This window comes from Lissotriton helveticus, chromosome 12 (assembly GCF_964261635.1).
Source record: "Lissotriton helveticus chromosome 12, aLisHel1.1, whole genome shotgun sequence".
Classification (NCBI taxonomy): domain Eukaryota; kingdom Metazoa; phylum Chordata; class Amphibia; order Caudata; family Salamandridae; genus Lissotriton; species Lissotriton helveticus.
In genome coordinates this window covers 281,553,973-281,581,311 of record NC_136073.1, presented here as the reverse complement: position 1 = coordinate 281,581,311, position 27,339 = coordinate 281,553,973, and the positions used below count along the sequence as shown (strand labels likewise).

The following is a 27,339-nucleotide window of genomic DNA, read 5'->3' as shown; positions in this document are numbered from 1 at the left end:
CTACGATAGCGGATGTGCTTAGCAGTTCTCTGCCCTTTCCACCCTGCTAACGCATTTAATCTGCTTCTTGGGCCGGGCATCCGTGCTATATTTTTATCATCTGGAGGTGCACTGAGTGACAGCGGCACACCACCCGTGAATTGAGCTATTTTCATGCCCCCTACACTATGCACGACGGCTGGATCGTAGGCCGCACAGTAAGGGGGAAAATGGCGTGCTGTCTTATGATCTGAAGCACAGTCCTGCTACCTAGTGGTCCCCGCCTGTCGCTGCACCTTCCTACTCAACCCCCAAGACCTGCGACTGGAGACTTACAGTCCTTAGTCGTAGAACTAAGCTACATAAGGGATGACCACCAGAAGCTCTCGGATCATATGACTAAAGGGGAGATAACTCTAGCTGCGGTACGGCCCCAGACAGCAGACTACCAATGTTCCATTAGAGACCTGCATGAGCTAGTTAGCAGACTGGAGGAGAGGTCAGATGATGCTGAAGCCCACTCACGTAGGAGCAATGTTTGGATCCTGGACACACCAAAGGTACTGGTTTTAGTAATTGGTCCCCTTCTAGGACAAGAACACTACTTGTTCACAGTGCTCAAGGATGATGTAGATGCAGATGCGGTTGACGGTGTTTTTCCCGCAGCTACTCCTCAGTCCACGAATGGGGTGATTTGGTCCTGGAAACAGTGTTGATGTCCCTCAAAGTCCTCTCGGTCCTTGTCGAAGTCTAGTCGCCCCGTATCCTGGTCACAGTCAAATCCTTCCCTGGCTGATAACTCGTCTCCTGGGCTACCAAGCTGCACTCCGAAAACTCTCCTGGGTCCAATGGACTCTGGTGCAGTTTTGTGTGTTGGGACTTGGTCTCTGGTGCTGCACAGCAGTGATTGGCGGCGGTGTAAAGATTCTCAGCTGCCAACTTGCCCCAGCAGGCTTCTTCAGCTCTTGTGGCCCTGTGCTGCGACCAGGCGGTCACCCAACTGACCCCTGTAGTCCCTTGCTTCAGCTTGGCTCCGGAGATGACTTCTCCACAAGCAGCACACAGCAGATACAATCCCTTCTAATTTGCTAGCCACTAGGTGCAGCCCACACCAGTGCAGCCTCTTTGCCGGCTCCTCAGTGCAGCAAGCAGTCCTCCTTGGTTCCTTCTTCCAGTCCTGATCTGAGTTCTGGGTGCTAGGGGTGCCCTTTATATTCTCAAAGTTACCTCTGGGTTGATGCGGCCAGTAGCCAATAGACTAGGTTACCTCCCTTATGTTGACCACTCCCTGGGAAGTATGGTATCTGGCTATCCCAGGGTGCATAGTTTTTTCCACTCCTAACATGACAGAACCCCTCTCTCGGCACCCAGAGCTCTCTGGCCCAACCCAGAGGTGTGGCTACTAAGAAGGGCACGGGGGCAGCTGGTTTCCCCTTTCCTGTCCCTAGTACCAGCCTGTATACCTAGATAGTGGAGCAGCCCCTCTTTCAAATGTTAGCTATTTGCCCTTTAAAGTAAGCTTCTCCTTTGAAGCTCACCTTTTGGGCCAACACCTGTGTGGCTTCCTGCAGGAGGGAGATAACACCTCTCTTCGGTGCAGGCTCCTATTGTCTCCTTTCCTGGGTGCCTTTCGTACGTCTCTCTAAGAGGTCAGAAAGCCCTCTCGGTAACAGGCTCCTTTTGCAGTCGTCAAGGACACAGGAGACTAAAGGCAACAAAAAGTAGCAGCTTTGTAAAAGTTGCACATTGCAAAATGTTACATTAATTTTGACTTTAGCACTAAGTTGAGCTCAATGTAACGAGTTGTTTAATATTTTGGCGTATACTAACTATGGGTGCACTGTTCAGGAGTTAGCACAACTGAGTGGTTAGCGTTTAACCCTGTACTCTGAAATGGGCCAACCAAGTCTTTCCACAGTAAAAACTGTTTCACATTTTTACTGCCAGATGGTGTAAAATGCATGTTCTGTCGGTGAAATATGCTGAATCCTGCTTTTAGGCGCAGTAGGGTGATTTACACATACTGCAGAGTGAGGTTTGGCTTTGCCATTGCTTTAAATGACAAAGTGGAGCTAGGAGATTAAAACTGCTTTTCCAGTCTCTAATGGTGGACTGGAAGTCTCGTTTTACCTTTGTCATACCCAGGGGCACTACCAGTGCTTCAATCCCTGGGGTGATACTCAAACGTATTTTCCCTGGTTACCATATACTAGGGACTTATGTGTAAGTTAGCCTATGCCAATTGGGTATAACCAATGTAAGGTCATAGTTTGGGGTCAGGGCACTGCCACGGAGGTCAAATTAGCATGCCTTTGTGCACTCCAAGTTGAAAAAACAGTATCATCAGCCCAAAATCTTGGGGGTGACAATACAAAAAGAGGCATTTCCTTACAGTTATGTTTGCCGATAGTTGTTGTCCACTTAGGAAGGGAGGTTTATAATACTCAACCCTGTATGGGCGGCTGTCCGGTCAAGGCAAAGTCAGAAGTGTGTCCAGGTGTCTCAGACAACTGTACAGTTAGGGAAAACACTTTACTTCACTGTCCTTTTAAAAAGGTTAAATCTTGTTTCAGCTAGATAAATCATGTTTTAGATATAATAAATGTAAGGAAATACTGCTGTTTACGTGATTACCCCCAAGTTTTGGATTGATGCTGCTGGTTTTTTAACTCTGATAGAACACAGTCTGCCAGCCAGGCTTCAGTACCAGTGCTCTGGCCCTTAAAAAGGTATATGTCTAATTGGCTTAACCGCAATTGATATAAGCTTATTTTCTTGTAAGTCCCTAGTAAATGGTACTAGAGGTACCTAGGGACCTGCAAGTTACATTTTTCCTTGTGGACTCTAGCACTTATTGTACCACAATGAGTATGACAAAGTAAAGCATGACTCTCAGCCTACCATTGCCGTCTTGCAGCTCATTTTATAATCTAAACCAATGGCAACGCGAAGACCTTCCTTTTTAGGTTTCGCGCCTGCATGCTTGTGAAATCTATTGTATTCAATATAAATCTTAAAAGAGTCTTGCATCCGTCACCCTTGCTTTTCATTGGTCCCTTTGCCTGCCACTTACTTTTCCTCTGATTCTATTGGCTGTAGCATACTATTGCCTGTTGTTCCTCGTATGTTTGCTCTTACCAGTGTCCCGAGGCCCAAGTACTGTTTTCATCCACTTTTGGGGAACTTTTAAAAATGTTTTTGCTGCACAGCGCTGTGCTTGTTTCGTTTATCCTCCGCCTTCAGCACGCATTTGTCTGATGCTCTAATCTCCCTGTGTGTAAACGCATTACAAGTGCTGACCTTGCAACCCATCTTGCGCCTCGCCCCCAAAGCTTCTAACGACAGGCGCACATCGTGAAAGCACTGCTTTTGTTCCACTGTTATTTCATATTTGTTTAAATTTCCTTTATTGTACGGCACTTCTCAGATAATAGAGACACTGTTTAATCTTTATTTGATAGGCTTCCATTTTTTAAAGCTTACAGCATAAAGTTATATTAAAATTCAACGCGTTAATGCTATTTGTGCGCGTGTTTCTATGTGAAATTCAAGCACCAGCAATGCATGTCTGTCTACAGAGCCATCAGTAAGCTTATGAAATGCCTGGTAAATACTTCCGCCGTATTATTGTTCAGGCTCTAACATGTCGCCTAAATTGGACAGCGGCTCGTGAGCACAAAAGATGGTGTTTAGCTTCTGATTTTTAGGGACAGGAAAGGGCCCATTTTTAAGAACATTAATTAGCTCTGCACCAATTCCAACATAGAAACCGAAAGCTTGTGTGTGTATGTGCTGTGGCTGCCATCTGGTGGCCATATGAAGCAATCCCTATGACAGATCACTGAGTTGTTCTCATGGGGAAAACGTTGGTGGTAGGAAGTCACCATTTGGAAATTCTGTAGAGTAGAGTTAGTCAAAGTAGGGAGTGAGCACCCGTGCTCGGCCTTTCTCTTTAAGGCCTGTGAAACGATTACGAAGCAGTTTCTTGATTTTGCCAGTTAAGCTGTGGGTTCATGGTGTGGTAAGGCACTGGATCCGGTCTGCTTCATATATGCATGATGCAAGAAGAGCTTGCTATTTGCGGTTCAAGTTAAATCCAGTCCGGGATTTGTAGCTCACTTTCATTTGTACAGGACAGACAGCAGAAGAGAGCCAGGGGGAGAGAATATTATTTATTTTCTTAATAAGGCCTTAAGGAGTATAATTGTTAAACAAATATATAAGGAAAACATATTTCAGTATATATAAATATATATTTTATGTCTCCACAAGACATTACCACTTGACTTCATGCATCCATTAAACACAATGCCTTATAAATTTCACATGTTCTAACAGCCAAGATCCAATAGTTGTGAAGGTGTCCCACAGCCAACATGTGTTTAGCAAGTTGTCGCTTCTTTGGCACGGTGTTGGGTGACACTGTTGCTAAAGTCAAACACCTCTCTCGAGTACAGCTCAACTCACCATCTTTAAAGATGGGTCTCGTCTGCAAGTCTGTCGTTGGGCAGCTGTGACTATCTGTCTTCTTCCGATTCTCTTCCTCCTTGCTCACACTCCGGGTCTACTGTCTTACCCTGTAGGTTCCTCCTTTCATCTCTCCCTTTCTCCACATCACTATCCAAAATCGTTGACATGAATATTTTGTTTGCTGTCTCATTTGTACAGTCTCTTCTGCTTTCTTGTTCGCCTTCTTTTTTCTTTCTCTCCTCTGGCTGTCTGTGTCGTTCTTGCTCTCTCTTGCTCTCTTTCGCTCTCTCGCTCTTTGCGACTCTTTCCTCACTCGTTCTCACTTTTTTGCTCGCAGTTTTTCTCTCTCTGAGCCTGCCCCCGCGCTTTCTCTCTCGTTCCTCTGTCTCTCTCTTAATTGCGTACTTTGTCCGATGTCACTTCTCCCTCCTCAATCCCCCGCAGCCCACTTATGTTGCACTCCTCCACCCCTGCCCTCCTCTCGCTGTCCATTGTTTGTTCCCCCCATCTTCTCCCTCCTCCCAGTGTCTGCTGTTCTATTTCCACCCAGATCCACTATCTTTCTTCATGCTGCTGTGCAACATGTGTAAAACAACAATGACAAAACCAATATATTTCCCATAGGCTAAACCTATTGGCTTTGTGAATGCCTGTTTATATTTGTAAGTTATCTCTAAGGCAGACCTACCAAGCCCAAAAACGCAGAATGCATTGTATTAAACAGATGGACCTGTTTTAGCAACTTTGCATGCCATGACTGTAAAAACCCTGCGTTGCTGTGCTTACTGTAGAGAGACTAGCTGCCCCATTGGCCAGTATGGTGTTACATACTCAGAACATAGCAGTGCAAAGTTCTGAATGGACTACTAAATATGATAAGATGCCAAAAGGATGGGTGCATTAATCCCAACTTGTTGTTTAAGTCAAATTTAATCTCACGTGTCCATGGATGGCAACTTTAGGAAGTTAACACTTTGTTGGCCAAAGTTTCCAGTGACCATTTATGCTTGCACACAAGCTGCTGTCCTCGAGACAGCCTTCTGCCCTCCTGGGGTGAGGTGTGAATGAGCCTCCGGAAGGAACACAAAGGATCTGCAAAGAGTTGAGGTGTGACAACCCCACCACCCCCCTGTCCTGGCAGGATGGCCCATTTGGGTGTGACTTCAAAATAAAAGCTTCAAAGGGTAAGCCACATTTGATGGGCAAATGGTAGTCGCAAACAAGAGGGGCTGCTCTTTTGTTTTAGCATTCAGGCTGGCATCTCGGATCGAGTGGAAAAAGTCATAGCCAAACCAGGTTTTCCATGGGCATGTGGCCCCCAGGCCTACACCTCTGGGGTGGACAAGTAGCTGCACACACCAAGAGAAAGGTTCTGCCATGTTGGAAGTGGGCAGAATGGTGCATTCTGGCTTAGCCAAATGCCACACTTTGCTGGAATTTATCACTAGGTGAGAGGGGACCTGTTAGCCCATTGGCTTGTAGTCTCCATATCCCCAAAGCCAAGAAACAGAAATAAAAGTGGCACCCAGATTACGTATATACTAGAGAAAATACAGAAGGGCTGTCCTGCTGTTCCCTGGACCCAGCAAAAAGAGGCTGCCCCTGGGGCTAGCAAAGAAAGGGCTGTACCTGTGGTGTCCTGCTCCAGGAAAAGTCATCCCTATACCCCAGAGAGTGAGTGTGACTCCAAGCGTCAGTTGGCCGACTCCCTATTCACAGGGCCATAGAAGATGAGACGTCTGCAACTTTGAGAGCCCAGCAATCAGAAGCTTGATTGTTGTTAGACACCAAGGTGGGGAAACCTAGAAAACCGAGTCCTGACCTTCAAAGCTTTCACCTGCATCTGCTGAACCCAGGATAGTCATCTGAGTACCATTTGGTCTTCCAGCAAGAAAGTTCTGCCAGTTAAAGGGAACCACTTGTTTTGCTGTAACTGCCACTCCATGTTTGTGGGCTAGGTTGTGGTCACAGAAAGACCCTCGATACTGGCTCAGCGTCCTGCATCCCTCACAGAAGGACCATTCCATTGATTTCTATGGAAGTTCACCCATAGACCCTAGAACTGGCCTGGAGACTGATTTAACTGCAAGGTAACTGTTCAACTGGACCTTATTGGTTCCTATGACTGGCTCCCTACCGGTGTTGGTTTTCCCAAACGTTCCCTTTGAACCCTTTTCAAGTCACTTGTGGCTAACCCTTAACCATGAGCTGCGGTAGATTACAATGATTTATTGCGATGTGTGGAAAGCTGTGATTTATTGTCTCTTTAAAAATTCATAACTCCGAAACCCTCAAGTGGATTTCTGTTGTTGAGGTGTCTTTTTGATGATAAAATTATAACCTGTTATACATTGATGTCAGATTTGTATTGTCTTGCATTTTCTTCTTATTCTACTATTTGGTACTTCTTAATGCTTTACACTTGGTTCTTTGATAAAGCCTGGCTGCTCTGAGCCACAGCTACCGAGGACGGAGCTAATATTTTACAAACAAATGTGACTGGACCCAATATGGAATTGGGATTTTATTTTACATAATGAGGTTGCACATCTACATCATATAATAAATCACTTTCCTCTCAATGACAAACTTTCAAAGTTTAATTGAGGTATATCCGAAAAGCAAAGTGAGTGCTTTGTACAAGACATCTGCCACCTGACGGTAAGAAAGGCAAAGGTTTTGATGAGCATTGATGGTGATTTAAGAATGTCACCAAAACAAGAACATTGTGATGTCCATTGAGAAAATTCAGATCCCTTATGACAGAACCAAGAGAATTTAAGGATGTTAAGACCATTCAGAGATCATTATATACAAGTCAAGGTAAGGTAACTTTAGATGAATCCCCTACCGTATGAAAGCCTAATTTCAAGATCTGGTGACAAAAGTTAAGGAGTACACATCAGATGCAAGTCCAAGTAAACCTCTTAGAAAAAAACATCCTGGTACAGGATAGGAAAGCTTTCTGAAAGAGACTAATAACTGCAGATTCGTCACCGTAGAGTTTTCCCCAGGTGTCAGTCTGGATATGGAAAATTTTAAGCAGTATCTCTGAGCCAGTAGGAGGCGTCGGCGACTTCGCATCAGTGTTGTCCACATCGGATGTGGCCTCTGCAGTACCTGTATAGGCGCCTTCACAGAGCGCTGACAGTTCCTTTCTTTTTGCGCCAACAGTGATGATCCGGAGAGCTGCCTCAGTTATTTTATTATCAAGTTTGTTTCACCTTTTTGAGTTATTGCTCCCATTAAAGGAGCCATCAAGAGGGTACCAGCATTAAAAGTAGATCATGGTTGTTATTCCCACTAATTTATGGGGCCGAAAAAGTGAAAACTACCTTGGCCCTGTCCTATATCTTCACCATCTCAACCCCTTCCTATGAAAAGAGAAATTTAAAACGCTCATTGTAGCTCAGGTCATGACTGCCATGGATTCTGGAGACTGGATGGTAGTGCTGGATCTCCAGGATTCTTATTTCCACATTCCTGTCCTACAGGCCCACAGGCATTACCTAATGTTGACCATGCGCCAGGAGCATTTCCAGTTTGCTGTGCCCCCCTTTTTGGCTTGACCCGTGCTCCTCTGGTATTCCTGAAAGTGATGTCTGTGGTTGCTGCACATCTTCAGGGGTCAGAGTTTCCAGCCTTCCCATACCTCGACAACTGGCTGCTTAAGGTTGGCTCACCCCAGGCATTCATCACCCGCCTTAAGATTATGGCGAACCTACTCCATTTTCAGGTTTTCCTATCAGCATGCTGAAGTCAAACCTGACTGCTTCTCAGACATTCTCCTTCATCTGAGTCATTCTGTACACAGTGCAGTCCTGTATACCCTCTGGAGTGGAGAGTCCAGGACTTATGGGATATGATTCCAGTGTTTCATCCTCTGTCCTGGATCTCAGTGAGACGAACTCTGAGGCTGCTGTGTCTAATGACACCCTGCTAGTGAAATGTGTCAGGTTGCACATGACGCCTCTGCGGTGGATTCTGTCACAGTGGGCACAGCACCCGGGGAATCTTTCCAACCTGGTCTGGATTGCAGTGGAGACTGCAAAAGATCTTCAGTGGTGGTTGATGAACCAGAATTGGGTCACCAACCTAGAGTTGACAGGGATGACAATGCATCACTTCTGGGATGGGGTGGCCATCTGGGAGAGGTGGAGATTAGAGTTCTCTGGTCTCCGGCAGAGCCACGGCTCCACCTCAACCTACTGGAGGTGAGGGCCATCCACTTAGCATTGAAAGTCTTCCTACCATGCATCAAGTGAAGGCTGGTCCAAGCATTCATAAACAACACCACTTCCATGTGGCACCATTGCCATGTGATACTGCAACAAGCAGGGCTGAGTGGGGTTGTGGAGCTGGTGGCAGAAGGCCCTGCTCCTCTGAACATGGCTGTAACGTCAGGATATTTTATTGACTGTGCAACACCTAGAGGGATCTCTGAATTCCAGGGCAGACAAACTCAGCCATTGACCCCTCATGGATCATGAATAGCATCAGCACCCGGAGGTGGCACAAGGACTCTTCCAAAAACAAGGAAACCATGTGGCGATTTATTTCCCACTTCCTTGAATCTGCAGTGAGAGTACTACTGCGTGTTCGAGTTTCCAAAACGTCTCTCTCTTGGAGACTCATTCCGGTTAGAAGAGAACTTGGGACTCCTGTATGTTTTTCTGCCGATGTCTCTCCTGCCCCAAGTTCCAAAGAAGCTTAGAACAAACCTGTCCCAAGTCATCCTCGTGGCTAGTAACTGGGCAACTGGGCACAGATGGTATGGTATCCAGAACTCCTAGGCATGAGCATCTGTTCCACGATCAGGCTGCCCTTTTGGGAGGATCTCCTGTCGCAGCAGCAGGGCAGTCTTGCACCCAACCTGCGCACTGTCCACCTTCATGCTTGGAGGTTGAGCGGCGACAGCGGAGTGTTTTCAGTCTTCCTTCCCAGATCTGCGATGTTCGGCGTGCCTCAATAAAAATTGGATATGACTGCTATTTTTACCATATTTGTGGATTGGTGTTCCTCACGACAAGTTGATCCACCTTCTGCTTCTCTGCTGGAGTGCTGGAGATCTTGTTGCTTGTGTTGTCATTAGCCCGGCAGGGTGTTTGCTGTGGGCAATGTTAAAGGTTACCTCTCTGCCATTCCGTGTGTTATTTCTTTTTTTTTGTTGCAGTTGTTCGATCAGGCTTCTCTGTTTAAGTCTTGGATTGTGACATGTTTTCTCAAGGGCTTACAGCATCCGTTCAGACCTCCTATTTTTGTTATGACCCAGTTGGACCTTAATTTGGTCTTCTCTTATGTGCTCTCCATTTAAACCCATGCATATCTTCCCCATGAGGCGTCTGACACTAAAGACAACCTTCTCAGTATCAATTACATCAGCCAGGAGGGTGAGTGAGCTTCAATCTCTTTCTACCCTTCACCCCTACACCTGCTTCTACCCAGACAAACTGGTTCTTTGGACCTGGGGCTCCTTTCTGCCGAAGGTGGCGACCCCTTTCTATGTCTGACAAAACATCGAGCTGCTGACTTTTTTCACTCTACCCCATCCTTTCAAGGAAGAGAGTCTATAATTTGGACCCAAAATTAGCCTTCTCTTTGTACATCAATAGCACCAAAGTAAACTGGTGGATGATCAGCTCTTCATTGGGTTCACTGGAATTAAAGAGGCAAGCCAGTGCAAGAATCGATTTCTTGATTATTGTGTAGTGTTTTATGTGTAAACAGTGACTGAACACTTTTGGCTCCTGATTAACTCCGTAGAGCTATGACATACTGGATTGAAGGTATTGCATTGAAGATTGCTTTAGAATGTTGAATTCGCAGTTACATGCAGACAAATAAAGATGTGCTAGCAAACTCCGTGTATGGCATAGTCATTGGTGGGTACTCCGGCTGGGAAGATGCTACAAGTAACCCGAAGGTTGACAGTGCTCTCTTACAGTTTGCCTTTGGCCCAGGAAAACTGCTCTTGCGTGCCACGTGTGCTGTAGTTGAAGTACAGAATCAGCGCTGAATGCATGTGGAGTCAAAGCACAGTGCCAGCCTCTGGGAAACAGTTGAACACAAAAGCACTTACAGAGACTCTATCAGTCTTTGGCTGAGAACCTGTTGTTAAGGACATAAATAACCTGCTACTACACAACATAGAGCCATACCTAGTATGCAGTGATAATGCTGCAATTGTAAGTGCTGAGAGGCAGAGATCAGCCAGATGTAATCAAGTGCACAGAGACACCAAAAGAGGCCTAGATGCAAGAAGTTGTTGTCTGCTTACCTGAAGTAATTAAAGAGTTTTCATACCAAGCACTGGGCAAAGCAGCCAAGGAGAAGTGTCCAGGGTTTTGCTTACAGAGCCATCCATACCTGAAGAAGCAAGCCATCAAAGCTGCTGAGTGGGTGTCAAAACAACTCAACAGGTCTTTGAAGATTGAAAGTCAGTGACGGGTTTGGAATAGTGGCAGGTTGTTGTTCCGATGGAGACTAAGAAGAAATCACATTTCCAATTATCATCAAGGATGATCCAGAGGCCAGTACATCACAAGGTCTCAGAGGGAATGAGCTATAAACAGTGGCAAAAGACCTCCGCGTCCTGCCTCATTAAGTTCTACACTAGTCTACCATTCTGCCTCATTCTTGAAACCACCATCATTTGATCCCACCAAAAAACTAAATATTGGCGACTGATGGACTACATGGATATTGAAGATTTCATTGATTAACTTGAAGAGACTGATAACCAAAAGATTATCAAATACCTCAAAAATCTTGCTGGTGATGGCATAAAGGAAGTCATAAAGAAAATGGCTTGAACTGACGAAGAAATCACATACCATCGGATTAAAGAAACTTGAATGTTAAGTTCAATTCAGTGCCCAATGTTGACTATGAAAGATATATTTTCAGTCAAGAACGATAGAAAGTTCACAAAATCATCGATGACTTTGTAGAAATACTTGACACACTCATCAAACACTGTTAAGTTCAATTAATTTAATGAAGAAGCCATACATCTCAGGGTCCTTCATGGATGCTTGTCTGATTCATTCAGACGGCGAATACTGAGAGAAACTCAGTCTGGAACGAGTGTTAATAGGTGCTAGACCTGAAGAATGTGCTGATTGAGAAGCTGCTGACATGGGGACTGGAGGTGCCCAGAATGAATCAGTCATGAGTGTGAACAGTAAATCAAAGCAAAAGACTGATGTCTACACCTAACAAGAAGTTATTTTTTAGATGTGGACTTTTGTTTCCACATGAAGGCAAACGTCCTGCCATTGAGTAGATATGTGAGGGCTGTGGAAAGGAGAACTATTTTGTGTGGGTTTGCAAAGGGAAAAACGAGTGTATTGTGGCGCGAAGACAAAATGGCCACTGCAATGCTTCAGAAACTATGTTCGACTTGCACCCACAAAAACCCACAGTAACGTCCGATACCCCAGTACGACACTGAATGAATTAGATTGTCATCTAAATACCGTATTTTCCGGCGTATAAGACGACCCGGCGTATAAGACGACCCCCTACTTTGCTTGATAAAATGTAGGTTTCGTGCTATAGTCGCCGTATAAGACTACCCCCACTTCCAGCGCAGTCCAACGCAGTCCTGCATAGTTGGCTCGTACTTTGTACGCTTTTGTAACCTGCACACTTATCACTTTTTTCTCCAGGAATGTACCAATTGCTACCTCATGTATTTTGTTTGCTCACTATTGTCACTTTTGATCCATGTAACTTAACGTTTGCTTTTGTAATTTGTTCATTTGTAATTGTTCCTCTTGTATCAATACTGTTCCTACTGTAAAGCGCTCTGACACCTTCGGGTAAAGTCCGCGCTATGTAAAAAATGCCTGAAAACATACCTTTAAATTTTGTACCCAGCGTATAAGACGACCCCCGACTTTCCAGAACATTTTAAGGGGCTAAAAAGTTGTCTTATACGCTGGAAAATACGGTAATCGTCAAACCGTACATCCATATCAGTATCAAGTGAAGGTGAGGATATGTTTGTGCCATGTGGGCGTTTACTTCAAAAAGATTGTGCACGTGTTTGGCCTTCCGCATGTGAAGAAAAATGTCAGTCCAGGTGAAGTAGACATAAATTACACTGAAAGTAAATGGTTTTTAGATACCTTTTTACATCGACAGTGATGCGTCGATAAACATGCCTTAGCAGAAATATAATGACTTGCATAGCTTACTGCAACTTATGCCATTGAAGACAAAGTGTACGCATGGACTGCATCAACGATCTTAAAAAGTCAAGGTTTATTTGTAGTGACAATGAAACATAAGAGAACGGAGGTACAAGAACACATCAATGTGCTTCAAGGGTCAGTGTCAAGTGCCTGTCTACTCATCTTCAGCACAGCTGCTGATATGGGACTTGAGTTCCGTGAACTGAAATATGAATGCTCTCCATGAAATAGTAAGTCTAGCTTAAGACTATGAAAGTAAAGTTGCATATTAATGAGGATGTCCGTCCTGTTGCTCAAAGACCTAGGCAAATTGCTTTTCATTTACAAATGAAAAAGACCTTGAATTGTTACTTCAGCATATCATTGAGTCCATCACCATGGGTTTCTTCCATTGTGGTAGTGCCAAAAAGAACAGTGAAGGTGCAGTATGCATATGCATTGACACACATCAGGCAAACAAGGTCACTTAACGAGAACGATATCCAGGTCCACACATTGCCCAATTTAATTGTATCATTATATCAGCATTTTCTCTTGCCTTGATTTGAATAAAGGTTATCAGTTGGAACTCGAAGAAAACTGCAGGTACATTACAAGCTTTTCCACAAATGCCGGTCGGTTTCAATACAAAAGGCTAAGCTTTGGTGTGTTATCAGCTGCTGAACTTTTTCAAGACATCATTCGACATATCGTACATCCTATCATGAATGATTTCAATTATAGTGATGATATACTGGTTTTTGGAGCTACCCACAGAGCACGATAAGACTCTCACACAAGTATATTGTTTACTGGCTGATGCAGGTTTGAATTTGAATACAGATAAATGTGAGTGCCATAAGACAAAAGGCCTGATTTAGAGTTTGGTGGGCAGGTTACTCCATCACAAATGGATATCCTGTCTGCCATATTGCAAGTACCATAGGATATAATGGGCTCTTAATACGGCAGACAGGATATCATCCCGGTTGTGACGGAGGAAACCGGTACGCCAAACTCTCAATCAGGCCCAACGTAGAGTTCTTTGGCCGTATCTTTTCTGATGGGTGCATAACGACTGCTTAAGTACAAGCTCTATCAGTTGCTGATCCCCCCCACAAGATGTTTCAATGGTGCATTCATTTCTTGATATGGCCAGCTATTGTTCTAGATATATGCGCAACTTTGTCACTGTAAGTGCTCCATTGAGAGACTTGACTTAAGAGTGTTGAATTTCAGTGTTCACATGAATGGGAGAACAGTTTTAAGAAAATCAAAAAAGCCATTGAACATGGCACTGAAGTGGCGATTTTCAATCCAAAATTTCATACATAGGTTGTTGTTGACGCTAGCCAGATTGGTTCAGGTGCTATCCTTGCACAGCACTGCGGACAGCTAAATGCTCGAAAGCATATTGTTGCGTATGCTAGTAGGAGTTTGTCCCAACCAGAGTGTGCTTCCTCACAACCTGAAAAGAAAGTTTAGGCGTGGTATGGATGTGTGAACACTTTAATGTATTCCTGTACGCAAAGCGTTTTACACTGGTAACTGATCACGGTACTCCAATATAGAATTATTGGCACTGAATAACAAAGGTAGGTCGGATTGGCCATGTCTAACTATAGATCTTAACTCTAACCCTTACTCTCGTCATATCGCTCTTGTCATGATTTTTTCCCCCAAGCTGCTCTTTGAATGTGCCACCAATTCCTCCTCCTTAAAGGCCACTTTTTCTAACAAAGTTAGATTAGAGAGCGATAAGCCCCTTCTCTGCGCTCTCATCGCAAGATCAATAGTAAAGCACAGTCTAGAATGTGCTGAGTTTATTGAAAACCACCATCTGGATACATTGTTTCTCACCGTAACTTGGACAGATGCTGCCTCGGGTCCCAGCCTGTTAGATGCTACTCCCCCCTGGTTTTGCAGTGCACGCTTATGTCAGACCCGGAAGAATGGGAGAGGGTCTTGCTATTTTATATTGAGAGACATTTGTCATATACCCTGTTTAGCCTCTCCCTCTTAGGAGTGTGAAGCACTTGCTTTTAACATCCAAGCCACTACACAACACTGCTTTAAGGGCATACTAATCTATCATGCCCACAGCCCTAGAGCTCCTTTTATCAGTACTCTACTAGAAGATAGACTAGCTTCTTCTACTACTACCATGTTAGAAGACTTTAACTTCCATTTAGAAGCTGGTTCAGACCCAGAGTCCACGTGCCTCATAGACTCTATGAATTCTCTGGGTTTATTCAACCAGGTGGTGGGACCCACGAATCTAGCGGGCCAAACGCTTGACTGCATCTTTTTTAGTCACCTAGTCTAATTTCAAAGGTACTTTGCCTTTAATCTGGCCTGACCACTCTGTGGTTCTATTCGACTTAGCCCTCCCACATGGTACAGCCACCTTTAAGACTATGCTTAACCCTAGAAAGATGCACGACTGGAATAAAATCAGCCTGCATACTCTTCAGGAGCATCTCCTCTCGGCACAACTGGTTTATACCGTGGATGTTGTCAGCAACGCTATGACCTATTTGAGGTGGCTGGATGCAGCTGTGACCACAGTCGCACTAGAGCTAAATTTTAATGTAGGTCCTAATCACATCTCAGCCCCTTGGTATTCCTAATTGCTAAAAACACAAAAACTAATTTGTAAAAGACCAGAACATCTTTGGAGGGTAGTGTATGCCAGCCAGAGAAGGACAAATATAAATAATATCTGATACCTACAAATCTCTCTTAGTTAAGGAAAAAACTGATTGCTATAAACAGAAAATTGAGAGTGTATAATCTTTCCTCCAAAGAACTGTTTATTACAGTTAGGAAACTTACATCTCCCTGCACACCAAAAATGGCTAGCACGCATCAGCTGTGTAATAATATTGGCAAGCACTTTCAGGACAAGTTCAAAGTTATTTTTCAATCAATCAAGAAATAAGGTTTTTGTAGAGAGTGCTACTCACCTGTTAGAGTCTCAACATGCTGGGGTATGGGGTGGGGGGGGTGTGGTGGCGTTGTGAGCAACTTTGTTGGGTTATTCGAAGAGCCAGGTCTTGAGGTCCTTCCTGAATTAGTGCAATGTCGGGCTTCGCCCGAGGTGAAGGGAAAGGTAATTTCAGGTCTTGGCTGTGAGGTAAGAGAAAGACCTTCCCCTGCTCTGTAGATGAGTTGGAGGGTGGTTAGGGAGAGGTCGGCTGAGCGGAGGTTTCTCTTAGGGGTGTGGAAGGAGAGGCGGTCATTGAGGTATTGAGGTTCTATGTTGTGGAGGGCTTTGTAGGCATGCGTGATCAGCTTGAAAGTTATTCTTCTTTCGACAGGGGAGCCAGCGGAGGTCGCGGAGGTGTTGGCTGATGTGGTTGCGCCGTGGGATGTCGAGGGTTAGCCTGGCTGTGGCATTCTGGATGGTCTGGCGTTTGTGGAGGAGTTTTTTGTTGATTCCGGCTTAGAGGGCATTGCCATATTTCAGTCTGCTAGTGACGTGTGCGTGAGTGACCGTTTTCCTGGAGTCGGGAGGGACCCACTTGAATATCTTACGTAGTATGCAGAGGTTGTTGAAGCATGTGGAGGAGACAGCGTTCAGCTTATGATTCATAGTGAGTGAAGAGTCCAGTACGATTCTGAGGTTGGGTGCATGGTCATTCTCAGTGGGTGGATTTCCGAGGGCGAGGGGCCACCAGGTGTCTTCCCATGCGGAGGGGGTGGAGCCGAGGATGAGGACTTCTGTTTTCTCAGAGTTGAGTTTCAGGCAGCTGTGCTTCATCCAGGTTGTGACGGCTTTCATCTCTTCCTGGAAGTTGTGCCTGGTTCCTTGGTGAGCGAGAGGATGAACTGGATGTCATTGGCGTAGGAAACGATGTTGAGCCTATGGCTTCTGACAATCGTTGCGAAGGGGGCCATGTACACATTGAAGAGGGTGGGGCTGAGGCAGGATCCTTGGGGTACTCTGCATTCGATCACTCTCGGTTCTGAGAGGATGGGCAGGAGTCTTAAACTCTGTGTTCTGCCTGTGAGGAATGAGCATAACCAGTCTAGGGTCTTACCTCGGATTCTGGCGTCGTGGAATCTGGTGGCTAATGTGCGGTGGGAGACCGTGTTGAAGGCAGCTGATAGGTCCAGGAAGATGAGGGCTGCCGTTTGGCCTTGATCGAGGAGGGTGCGGTTGTTGTCTGTGGCGGGGAGGAGGGGGTCTCGGTGCTGTGGTTGCTGTGGAATCCAGATTGTGAGGTGCCTACAATGTTGTTGGCTTCGAAGAAGTGAGTTAGCTGTATTTTGACAGCCTTTTCGATGACTTCAGCTGCGAAAGGAAGCAGAGAGATGGGCCTGAAGTTCTTGACATCCGTCGGGTCTGCGAAGGGTTTCTTCAGGAGGGGACTTCGGCGCGCTTCCAGTTGTCGGGGAATGTAGCGGTCTCGAGGGAACTGTTGATGGTTTCATATAGCTCGGGTGCGATGGCAATGGCTGTGGCTGGCGGCCCTGTGGAAGATGATCGGCGGGCAGGGGTCAGAAGGTGCTCCGTAATGGATGCTCTTCATGGTCTTTAGTGTGTCTTCTGTCGTGAGTGGAGTCCAGGTAAGTAGGGTCTGTTGGGTGTCATCCCTGTGGTAGGGATGAGGGGCGGAGCAGAGGTCTTGGTCGTCAAAGTTGTCGTAGAGCGTCTTGATCTTGAGGTGAAAGAAGGAGCGGAGTCAGTTGCTGAGGTCTTGGGAGGGAGGGACGTCCGTTGTTTTGCTGTTGAGTTTGGCAAATTCCTGTATGATGGCTAAGAGTTCCTTGTAGTTGTGCGTGTTAGAGAGAATTCTGTCTTTGAGGAAGTTCTTCTTTGTGGATTTGATGAGTTGGTGTTGTACTGTTGTGGCTGTATTGCAGGCAGAGCATGCTTCTGGAGTTTTGCGGTTTCTTCATGTCTTTTTCCAGTCATCGGCAGGAGTGTTGTGGTGAACCAGTTTGCTTTCTTGTTATGTTGTCTTGTGGAGTTCTGGAGGGGGCCGAGTGTGTTGCCGCAGTTTTAATGACATCTACTGCCCTAGGACACCTTTTAGACGCTATCTCTATTCTGAAAGTCTAGAGTCAGTAGCCACTCCAGATTTGTCCTCCTTGTCTAGTTTTGCTCCACTTGCCTCAAACCAGTTCTGGGATCTTATCGTCCCGGCGAAATCAGGTTCTCCTTAACATCGCTGCCCAGTAGCAGTTCTAAAACTGTTGCCGGACAACATCGTTTATAATCTCACAATGCTGTTCAACTCCATTTTTGTTTCAGGATGTTTACCCAAAATTTTGAAAGTTGCTTAAATTTTACCAATCCCAGTGAAACCCAACCTTAACCCTAACGATCCGAACAACTTTCGCCCCATTTCCCAATCTCTATTACAAATGATTGAGAAAACCATGAATCATCAACTATATTCCTTTATTACCAAGCCTAGCTTGCTGGACGATACGCAAAATGAATTTAGAGGCAGATATACCACAGAATCAGCTTTGATTAAATTAGTGGGGGAAATCAGAGAGGCATTGGACGGGGGCGGTGAGGCAGCCTTGATCCTTTTGGATCTCTCGGCGGCCTTTGACACCTCCATCATGGTATCTTGGAGGATCGTCTAACAGCTTTAGGAGTTCAGGGTACAGCCCTTAAGGTTATGCGATCCTTTCTTGCAGATAGGAGGCAATTTGTTGCTTTAGATCCTTATACTTCAGAACACTTTTCACTTCCTTGTGGGGTGCCCCAGGGTTCCTCCACCAGTCCAGTGTTTAATGTTTATGTTGCAGCCCTGGCCCCGTAATTTAATCATTTCAGTTTTCCCTGCCTTACGCGGATGATGCTCAGATAGTCGTTGCGGTTTCCAACGAACACAATATCATTGGCAAAAACTTCTGTGACGCCATCTTAGCTGTTAGTTCTTAGATGAGCAGTAATTGACTAAAACTTAATTCCAATAAAATGGAGGTTGTACTCTTTGAAATTACCCCTCTTTCAGGTCCCCAGGGTGGTGGACAGGTGACTTGGGATCACTACCTACTCTGGTCGTGAAAGGCATAAATCTGGGGGTGATCATAGACAATACGCTCTCCTTCGGCAATCAGATTAATGCCTTGATGCCATCGACTTTCTTTATTCTGAGAATGATTAAAAAGTATCTTATTTTTCATTTCCCCAGACTTCCAAAAATCTGTAATGCATGCCTTGATTTTCTCAAAGATGGACTATTGCAACAATATGGGTATTAACATACAGCAGCAACACATGAAGTTACAGGTGTTGCAAAATGCAGCTGTGTGACTTCTGTCTCGCACTCCCAAATTTTGCTCAGTTAAAACTGTGATCCAAAAAACTCACAACATAGGCCCATCATATCTCACACAGAAGTTTAATTGGTATGTACCCAACAGGGCACATCGGTCGGCTGGTGCAAAAAGCTTGGTGGTATCCAGATTTTAAAAAGCTAACTGGGGAGGTAGAAGCTTCTTTACATGCACTGTCAAGGACTGGAATGAATTACCCTTTTCCATCTGGGCTGCCCTGAGCTATCTGGCCTTTCGAAAGGCATTAAAAACCTGGCTCTTTTGCAACTAGGCCACGGTCAGGGAGCTAGCGCCATGGCACCCTAAGGTAAGTGTGCGCTCTATAAGTCTCAATAACATTAACAATATTTGGCAATCCAAAGGCCACGTTGCCTTCTTGCATTGAGTGTTGGGGGTTATGGCCACAAAAGTACAATTATAAAATTGTGCCTCATCCAGGTAAGGATCAGAACCCTGCTGACTACTTTTTGAGAGTGCCCTTTCAAGGTCGTGGCACTCTATCCAAGTCAACTGAAGCTTATATTAACTCAATCGTAAAATCAAACACACCAGATGCCATTTCGTTAGTCCAGATTATCACAGCCACAATAATGACATGCTAAAGTTGAAAGATCTGATTATACATCAGTCATGAAACCAGCACATATGATTTCTCACCAGTGAGGGTGAATATCAAAAATAAAGAAATGTCAAAGATGAATTGTGCATAACTCAAGGGGGAGTTATATTGTGAGTGTCAAGTATCTTGATTCCAGAGAGTCTGCAGCAGAAAATGATTGAAGTGGCCCATGAAGGACATAGGGGAATTGTTGCCACAAAACGAGCTCTCCGAGACTGAGTCTGGTTTTCGACGAGAAAGTTGAGAAGGAATTAAAGGCCTGTCCTCAATGCAACTGCCTAGCTTAAAAAAATACTCATTACACCCTTAACATGTCAGAACTCTCAAAGCCTGCCTGGGAGAGAATAATCATCGACATTTTTGGTCCACTCGACAGCGGATTTCATCTGATGGTGATTGTGGCCGAATACATGGGATTTCCATTAATTTAAGATTTCTCATCTGCTACTCAAGAACAACTCATTGAGAGACTGGATGGCATCTTTGCGACATGGAGTGTTCCAGCCATCCTAAAATCTGACAATGGCCTGCCTTTTAATAGACAGGAGTTCAAAGACATTTTAGATCAATAGAGTAAAAGCATCAAAAGAGCCAAATATGTGGCCGCAGTTTAATGGACTGGTTGAGGAGAAATGTACGAGTGCGCCAAAAAAAGCTGTGCAGTGTGCTGCACTTTAGAAGCTTACTTTACAAACTGTGTTAAATTCAACATGGATAGATTACTGTTAAACACCTTACAAGGAACTCGTACATGGTTCAGAAACAAAAAAATTAAGACATATGCTGACCGAAGATTACATGCAAAAAACATTGTCTTCCTGAGAGGAGACAGAGTGCTTGCACATCAGATGCGGAAAAGAAAATCTGATTCAGAACCTTTTTAAGTGGTATCAACCTTAAAGACGCATGGTGACTGCCCAGTGCTTTGGGAGTCTATTACCAGAGACTCTTCTCACTTTCTGTATTTGATTCATTGTTCACCAGATTTCATGGTAAAGGGGTACTGATTCGGAAGCACAAGTGACTGCTGCTACCTTTTCACTTTTGCAGCAGATTTTAGATCTTGATAGTGGCAGGTCTTAACTTCACACAACATGTTTAGGTGGAAATATTACAGTGCCAAAGAGATTAATTGAAGAGATGTAAATGTATATATTTTGTAAAATTGGTAAGTTTTTGTTTAATAGAAGGGGAGATGTAGTGTCTTGCGAGTTAACAATCACGGAACCCTTTTGGCTCCTGATGAACTCCGTGGAGCTATGGTGTAATGGATAGAGTGCATTGCTTTGAAGGTTGCTTTAGAATGTTGACATTGTGGTTACATGCAGAGAAATGAAAACGTGTGAGACCAGACTCCGTGTGTGGCATAGTCATTGGCAGGTACCCCGGGTGGGAAGACACTACAGATTGTACTGTGCCTCTAAATCTGCTATGCACTAGGTAAAAATGTGGCCCCTGAAGACTTGCAGGCACATTCCACCAGAGCCCAAGCCGCTACTACTGCATTTGCACGTGGAGCGCCTGTCCTGCAGATCTGGCATGCTGCTAAGTGGGCATCACTCCTCATGTTCATAAAACACAACTGCCTGGACAGTCAGGTCTGTCGACATGGGCGTTTTGCCCGTAAGGCCCTCTAGGACTTATTGGATTAAGCCAGTTTGCAGACCCACCTTCAGGGAGGTATTGCTTTGGTATCCATTCTAAGGTGAGAAATCTGCAGTTAGATATCTGTCAGAAGAACCAGTTATTTACCTTTGTTAACTCTTTTTCTGGCAGTGACTGTCTAAACGCAGATTTCTCACCAATCCCTCCATCCTCCCCATTCTGCAAACGAGGCTCTTAACTGAAAAGATCCCAATAGATTCTACACATTAATCAAAAATCATTCTGATGTGGCTTCACTTTTTTGGCATGGAAATAGTCATGAAAGAACCTAATGTATAAGGACCGCGCACTACACATCGGCCGCATGCGACATTGATACTAAGCTTCCAACACCACCGACAAGCGTGCAGAGGTACTGCTCAAGAGTTTTCTGATCCAATCTGATTCCTGGGTAATATCTATAGTGAGGAATTTGTGGTTAGATAGTCGCTACCAGAAAAAGCATTACCGAAGGTAAGTAAATTGTTCCTCTGTTATAGACTACTAACCACAGATTCCTCACCTTCAAATATGTCCCAGACACCAGACTGGATCCAAAGAATTTTTCATAGTCATTCTTGAGCACGCCGCTAGGTGAAAACCTGCAGCTCCATATCGCCCGGAAGAGACAAAACGCAGCCGCATTCTAAGCTTCACCTCTGAGTGCTGACATCAATTCCTTTCTTTAGAAGCCTTCTGACGCAGACCTGCTACTGTTTTTGTTTGTTTTCCGATTACTTCTAAATGATGCCACAGTGTGCTAGGAAATGAAATCTTCACAGACAACAACTGGTTTTAAGCTATGTCATGACTGCAGGAAGATGATGTCGGTCATGGCCCCAGAGAAATTGTGTCTTTGGCGTCTCAGCTCAGGACATGGTGTTGTGTTATAAGTGTGCCCTGACCAGGAGGCAACGTTGTATGTCCCTGAACAGAAGAAGAAGATGGTGCAGTCTTTATGTGGGTCCTGCTCACTCTCTAAGTCACTCAGTCCTAACCCTAATGCCACTCCCACAACTGTTTTCATTTAGACTGGAACTCCTTTTGTAAGTCCAAATTCAAACACAAACATAAGAAAGCAAAGAAGGACTTGACCTCATTCCACCACTCACTCCAAAAAAAGGTGCTCTAGCCTGCGTGTGAGTACGCTAAACATCACAAACTGGTGCCTGGCGACCCTGATTTTCTTCCAAGCACTCCAAACCAGAGAGTCTTGTTGTACTGTCCTTGACCAGTAAGGTGAAACCAAACTCCTTTCCAATCACTCCTTCTGGATTCGGAATCCAAGAGGGTTGATGCTTGTGGTGAGTGTCTGTTTTCTTCCTGTCCAGCACTTCAGCCCATAAATATAGGTTCGAGGCATATGAGCTGCAGATCTTACACTGTAGCAGGGATTCCGTTCTCCTACAGAACTGTGCATAGAGATTTGGAACCTCAGTGAATTAGGGTGGCCCAAAACTCACCTCAGTACCCAAAATCCCCTTACCGAGCTAGCTACAGTGTCTCATTGGTCATAACAAACTCCCAATGTTTAGACAAACCAGAACATGAGCTTAGAATACCTCAGGTCACGTGGAACACATGAGCACTCTTTCGTTATACAATCATTTCAAACCAGAACGTGGAGTCAAAGAGGACACGTGAACATTTGAAATATTTATTTACTAATGCAGTGTTCTCAAACGCAGTATCTTAGATAATACAAGCAAACATATTATAAGAAGCAAAGTTATCAGCATAGTTACTAGTCCATAAATGGCAAAAGGTGACAACATGCTAAAATGTTGAAATGAATAAGGGTTAACAACACCTAATTCTCACCCTCCCTAACTAGCATATTATATTATCTAAGAAGGTCTCTTTGGGTTTTAGCAGGGCGGCCCCATACCTCAAGATCTCAGTGTCAGAGGATCACATCATCTTCCACCAGCTCTCTGCATGCGAACCCCATCAAGTGTGTCTGTGTTCTAAGCAAAGCAATAATTAAAAAACGCCTAAAGACAGATTTTGGCAGCAGCTGCATTTATATTATGTCTAGGAAGGTGCGAAGATCAGACCTCACAACAATACTGTGTCGAGTTATCCTTGAGGCTTCAGAACTCACTGTACAGACATAGTTTACCAAGCAAAGCTGATATCATAGCAATAACGTATTATTCTCATGTAAATCACAACGCTCTTCTAGGCTGAAAGCTAAAACAACAATTATGTGTCGTGTGCAGAAGCAGCAAAAGGTAAAAATGGCGTTTAAACATTTAATAAGCTCATGCTAACTTAACACGGTATATAGGTAAGCAGTAACTATATGACATCCCCCCATGATCCGAGCACAGATAAGATAAGGCAAGGGGCACATCATGAAAGCAGAGTTAAAGAGCGATGAGCCATGTCAAAATTGAACAAGCATTGGCATTGCCAATAGGTCTCGCTTGTGGGACCTTATAAGTATTTAGTTTTGCAGCACAATATCCTTGTTGCACCAATGATATTGTGCTGCAAAACTAAATACTTATAAGGTCCCACAAGCGAGACCTATTGGCAATGCTTGTACTTTTAATTACTGCTCTAAACCGCATCATGGCAGTTTTAAAAAATAGAAAATGGTAAAATAAGAAAGAAAAAGAAGAGAAATGCATAGAAGCATAAAAAGACAAAAGAGAAAAATATATGAGAAGATAAGAGAAATAAAAGAATATTAAGGAACGAAAAAAGAAATTAAATAGTGAGAGCAAAAAAGGACAATGAAATGACGAGCAACGTGATGAGAAAGGGAGGGGGAAAACAAGAAAACGATGGGAAGCGAGCAAAGCCATTAAAAAACACATGATACAAACGGTGCGAGGAGGTGGCTCAACATCTAACGCTGCTGCCTTTGGTGCAGGAAAATAGGGTTCAATCCTCGGGGTGGGCTGCATCATTCCAGTGCCTTTTCATAATGAATAAACTAAACGTAAATAAGTAAACAGCGTCGGGTAAGGGCAAGAAGCTGCCAAATGTGGAAATGCAAGCCGGGAAACTGAAAGTATGGCCGGCCACCGGCCAGCCATGAATAATTAGGGGAGGAGAAGCCGCAGCGCACACGCTGGGCGAAGCCCTTTGATGTGCTGTGCGGCGGGCGTTAATAAAATGCAATTAGGAGGGAGGGAGGCTGATGCGCGTGCTTGTTTGATCACGGGATTCACGTGAACTTAAACAAAACCGCAGCGCAAGAAGCCCTTGGTTTCACGAGGATTTCGAGCACTTGAATTCTCGCTCCGCTCGTTGTGCTTGCACGCATCGATAGGTCGCGAGACCTAAAAATGGTGGAAAAAAGTTTTCATAAGTCAATTAAAAAAATTCCAACTTGCCAATCCATTGTTCACTTCCCCTCAAGTCAATAGGTCTGGGTGGTGAAAAATGTATACACAATTTGCCCAAAAAAATTATGTAAGTATAAAAACGGAATGTCATCAAAAACCTGGAAAGCCTTTAGGACAAGACTGAATATGCAAAATATGCAGCAACAGCCTCCAACAGGAAGTCACTCTCATCATCCGAAAACAGTTCAGCCATCCAATTTAATAGTGGGAAAGAACATACGTGCTCTTCCAGTACCAGAGCCTCTATCACCATCAGAGGACAACTCGGTGGGTTTTCAATAAAGCTCTGTGCCAAGAAATCTTGCGCTGCTGCGAGTATGTTCCAATGACCCATTAGTCCATGCATCGCTGCCAAGGCCATAATCCTTTCGTCAGAACAAACCAACTCGTGAGTAACTAAGGGACTCATCAGATGATTGAAATCGACGTCAGGAGACACCGTCTTACAGAGACACAAATCAAGGGCCCAGTCGAAATCACAGCTCAGGCAATGAAACACAGGCTGGACACATGTGAAATAGGAAAATCGAAACGATAATCCATATGCCGTGCTTAATGTCCCAAGCGGCAGCGTGCCATAGTATTCAAGCATCCTGTTGCGAAACAGTGCCAGGTGGGGCTGTGCGGCGTGTAACACAGGAAGGGCATCCATTTTTAATAAAACAAAATATCACCAGAAAGCCTGCAGCCAGTGCCAGCAAAACCGGGAAGTCACGAGACCACTGCTAACTATCTTAAAAAAGTGTGCGAGCCCAGAAGTGGAGGACGCGTTAAAGATTGAATGAATCAGCTCGCTGAAATGCAACGGCAAATCAGTATTTAAAAGAGCCTGCACTTCTGTGCGGGTGTTAGCTATGTGAAGTACAAATGTTTCACGAGCCGAACTCAAGGCCACTTCTTTTTGGGACAAAAGGGCTCTTATTCTACTCACACCATTGAACTCTGCCGTCAAGGTTGGGATGCGCGGCCAGATGGAAACATCCCCGTTCCCATGCGGGGGTGGGTACAGGACATTTTTGCAGCAGACCACACGTTCAGATACAGTTACCACATAAGCAACACCTCTAATTAACCCACAACAATCTTCATTATTTAAAAGTAAATAACTGCAGTTTGCCAGTAATGTAAAAGTGGGGACGATTGCGGAAACTGGAGTTCCTTTCAAAACACATGCTAAATTTGGCCGGTCCTGGTTACAAGAACCGTGCAATTGAATGTGTCTACACATTAAAGAGTGATCTGGTGTCTCTGTACACTCCTCCCCATTCAGATACACTTCTTGTCCGTCTTTTAAACATCTGTAAGTAAATGGGAGTAACCAGACTTCATGGAGAAATGAATTACCCAATGATTCATATCGACCTATAGCAATATATCGCATACAATTTGTAAATTTATACAAAGCAAATGGTAATGTGATTAATCCGTGGGTAAGCCACGTTGCAGCAGTGGCCTCTGCCACAGAGAATGGTAAGGATTCCAACCTTTCAATATGTAACATGGAAAAAGATGCATCTCGCATTGAAAGCAAGCGCTGCTTGTCAGTTAAATTAAATGGGGCAAAGAGGGAGGACACATTCATGTAATTCCATGGCACCTTGACAGACTTGAGCGTCTGCAGGGTCCACGCAAATTGCATAATAGAACGCAATTGATTTTGACCATGGTACAACACAGACACTTCATCCTGCACAATATCCACTACAGAGGACACAATATTATCTAACGTGTAAATGCGGGAAGAAAGCATGTTAATACTATTATCTACAACTGCAAGCACTTTATCTAGATTAGCTTGATCAACAGCTCTAAGGCGTGTCGCCGCCTCAATCTGTGATGTCTTCCAGATTTCATTGTAAATTGCATATATCCACCTTTTTGATCTGCCACTAGCAGGGCCTTTTATGAAATCATTTAAATCTACATCATCATTCAGCTTGGATAGATGCAGTTTGACCGCAGCCAAGGTAGAATGTTTCAGCCAATTTTGACATAATTTGCCTACTGAATAAGTGGTGACAGAATGGTCAGTTTCAAAACGTGGATCAGGTCTGACTTGTGTAAAGCCATCTGCTAAACTCAGAAAACGATGCTGGCATGAATCAGCACTCCTGTGCCACATCAGCCAACCTTTTGGATCCACACTGGATATGTTAAAGGATGAATGTTGCAATAGAGTTTGCAATTCCCTAATGGAAAACTGAGTAATATTACTCCAGCCAGAATATTCTTCTAACTCAAGGATGGTAGGTGTATTTAATTTTTTAGAAGTAGCCAATCCAAAGCATGTTGTTTGCGAAATAGATGAATTCAAAAACAACATATGATTTGGGATGAGACATGCACGGTGCAAAGCCTCAGTGCCTTGTACCTGCCAGCTTTTAGAACCCCAAACAGATTTAAGGTCAATAGTTTCCTTCCCCAACTCGTAGCCGCCAACAGCCAGCTGATCAAGAAAGGACTTCGAGTACAATAATTTAGTATCGGTAAGTCTAACCTTGGACATTGACTTCTGTGTCATTTTAATATAAAAAGACTCCGGATTGGACTGATTAAAGTCGGTAAAATAAGTGTACTTTTTTCAAAAAAGTACTCGAACTGCCTTGTAAAGGAGCTGGGCAATGCTCCCATTGCGTATAATTTACAGTATTCCTTCAGGAATTAGTCTTATGTAAATAGTGATTGCCAAAATGTTGGAAGCAAAAGAAATCACCATAATTAGCAGATTCTAAGTACAAATCCTCAGCATCAAAAACAGCATAATATTTCAAATCAGAAAACAAAGCTT

At 44.3% G+C, this 27,339-nt stretch overlaps 1 protein-coding gene across 3 annotated transcripts in view; it reads left to right on the top strand.

The window, feature by feature from the left end:
- The window catches only part of ANKRD27 (ankyrin repeat domain 27), a 582,242-nt gene that overhangs the window by 424,578 nt on the left and 130,325 nt on the right, over nt 1-27,339 (top strand). The window lies entirely within an intron of this gene.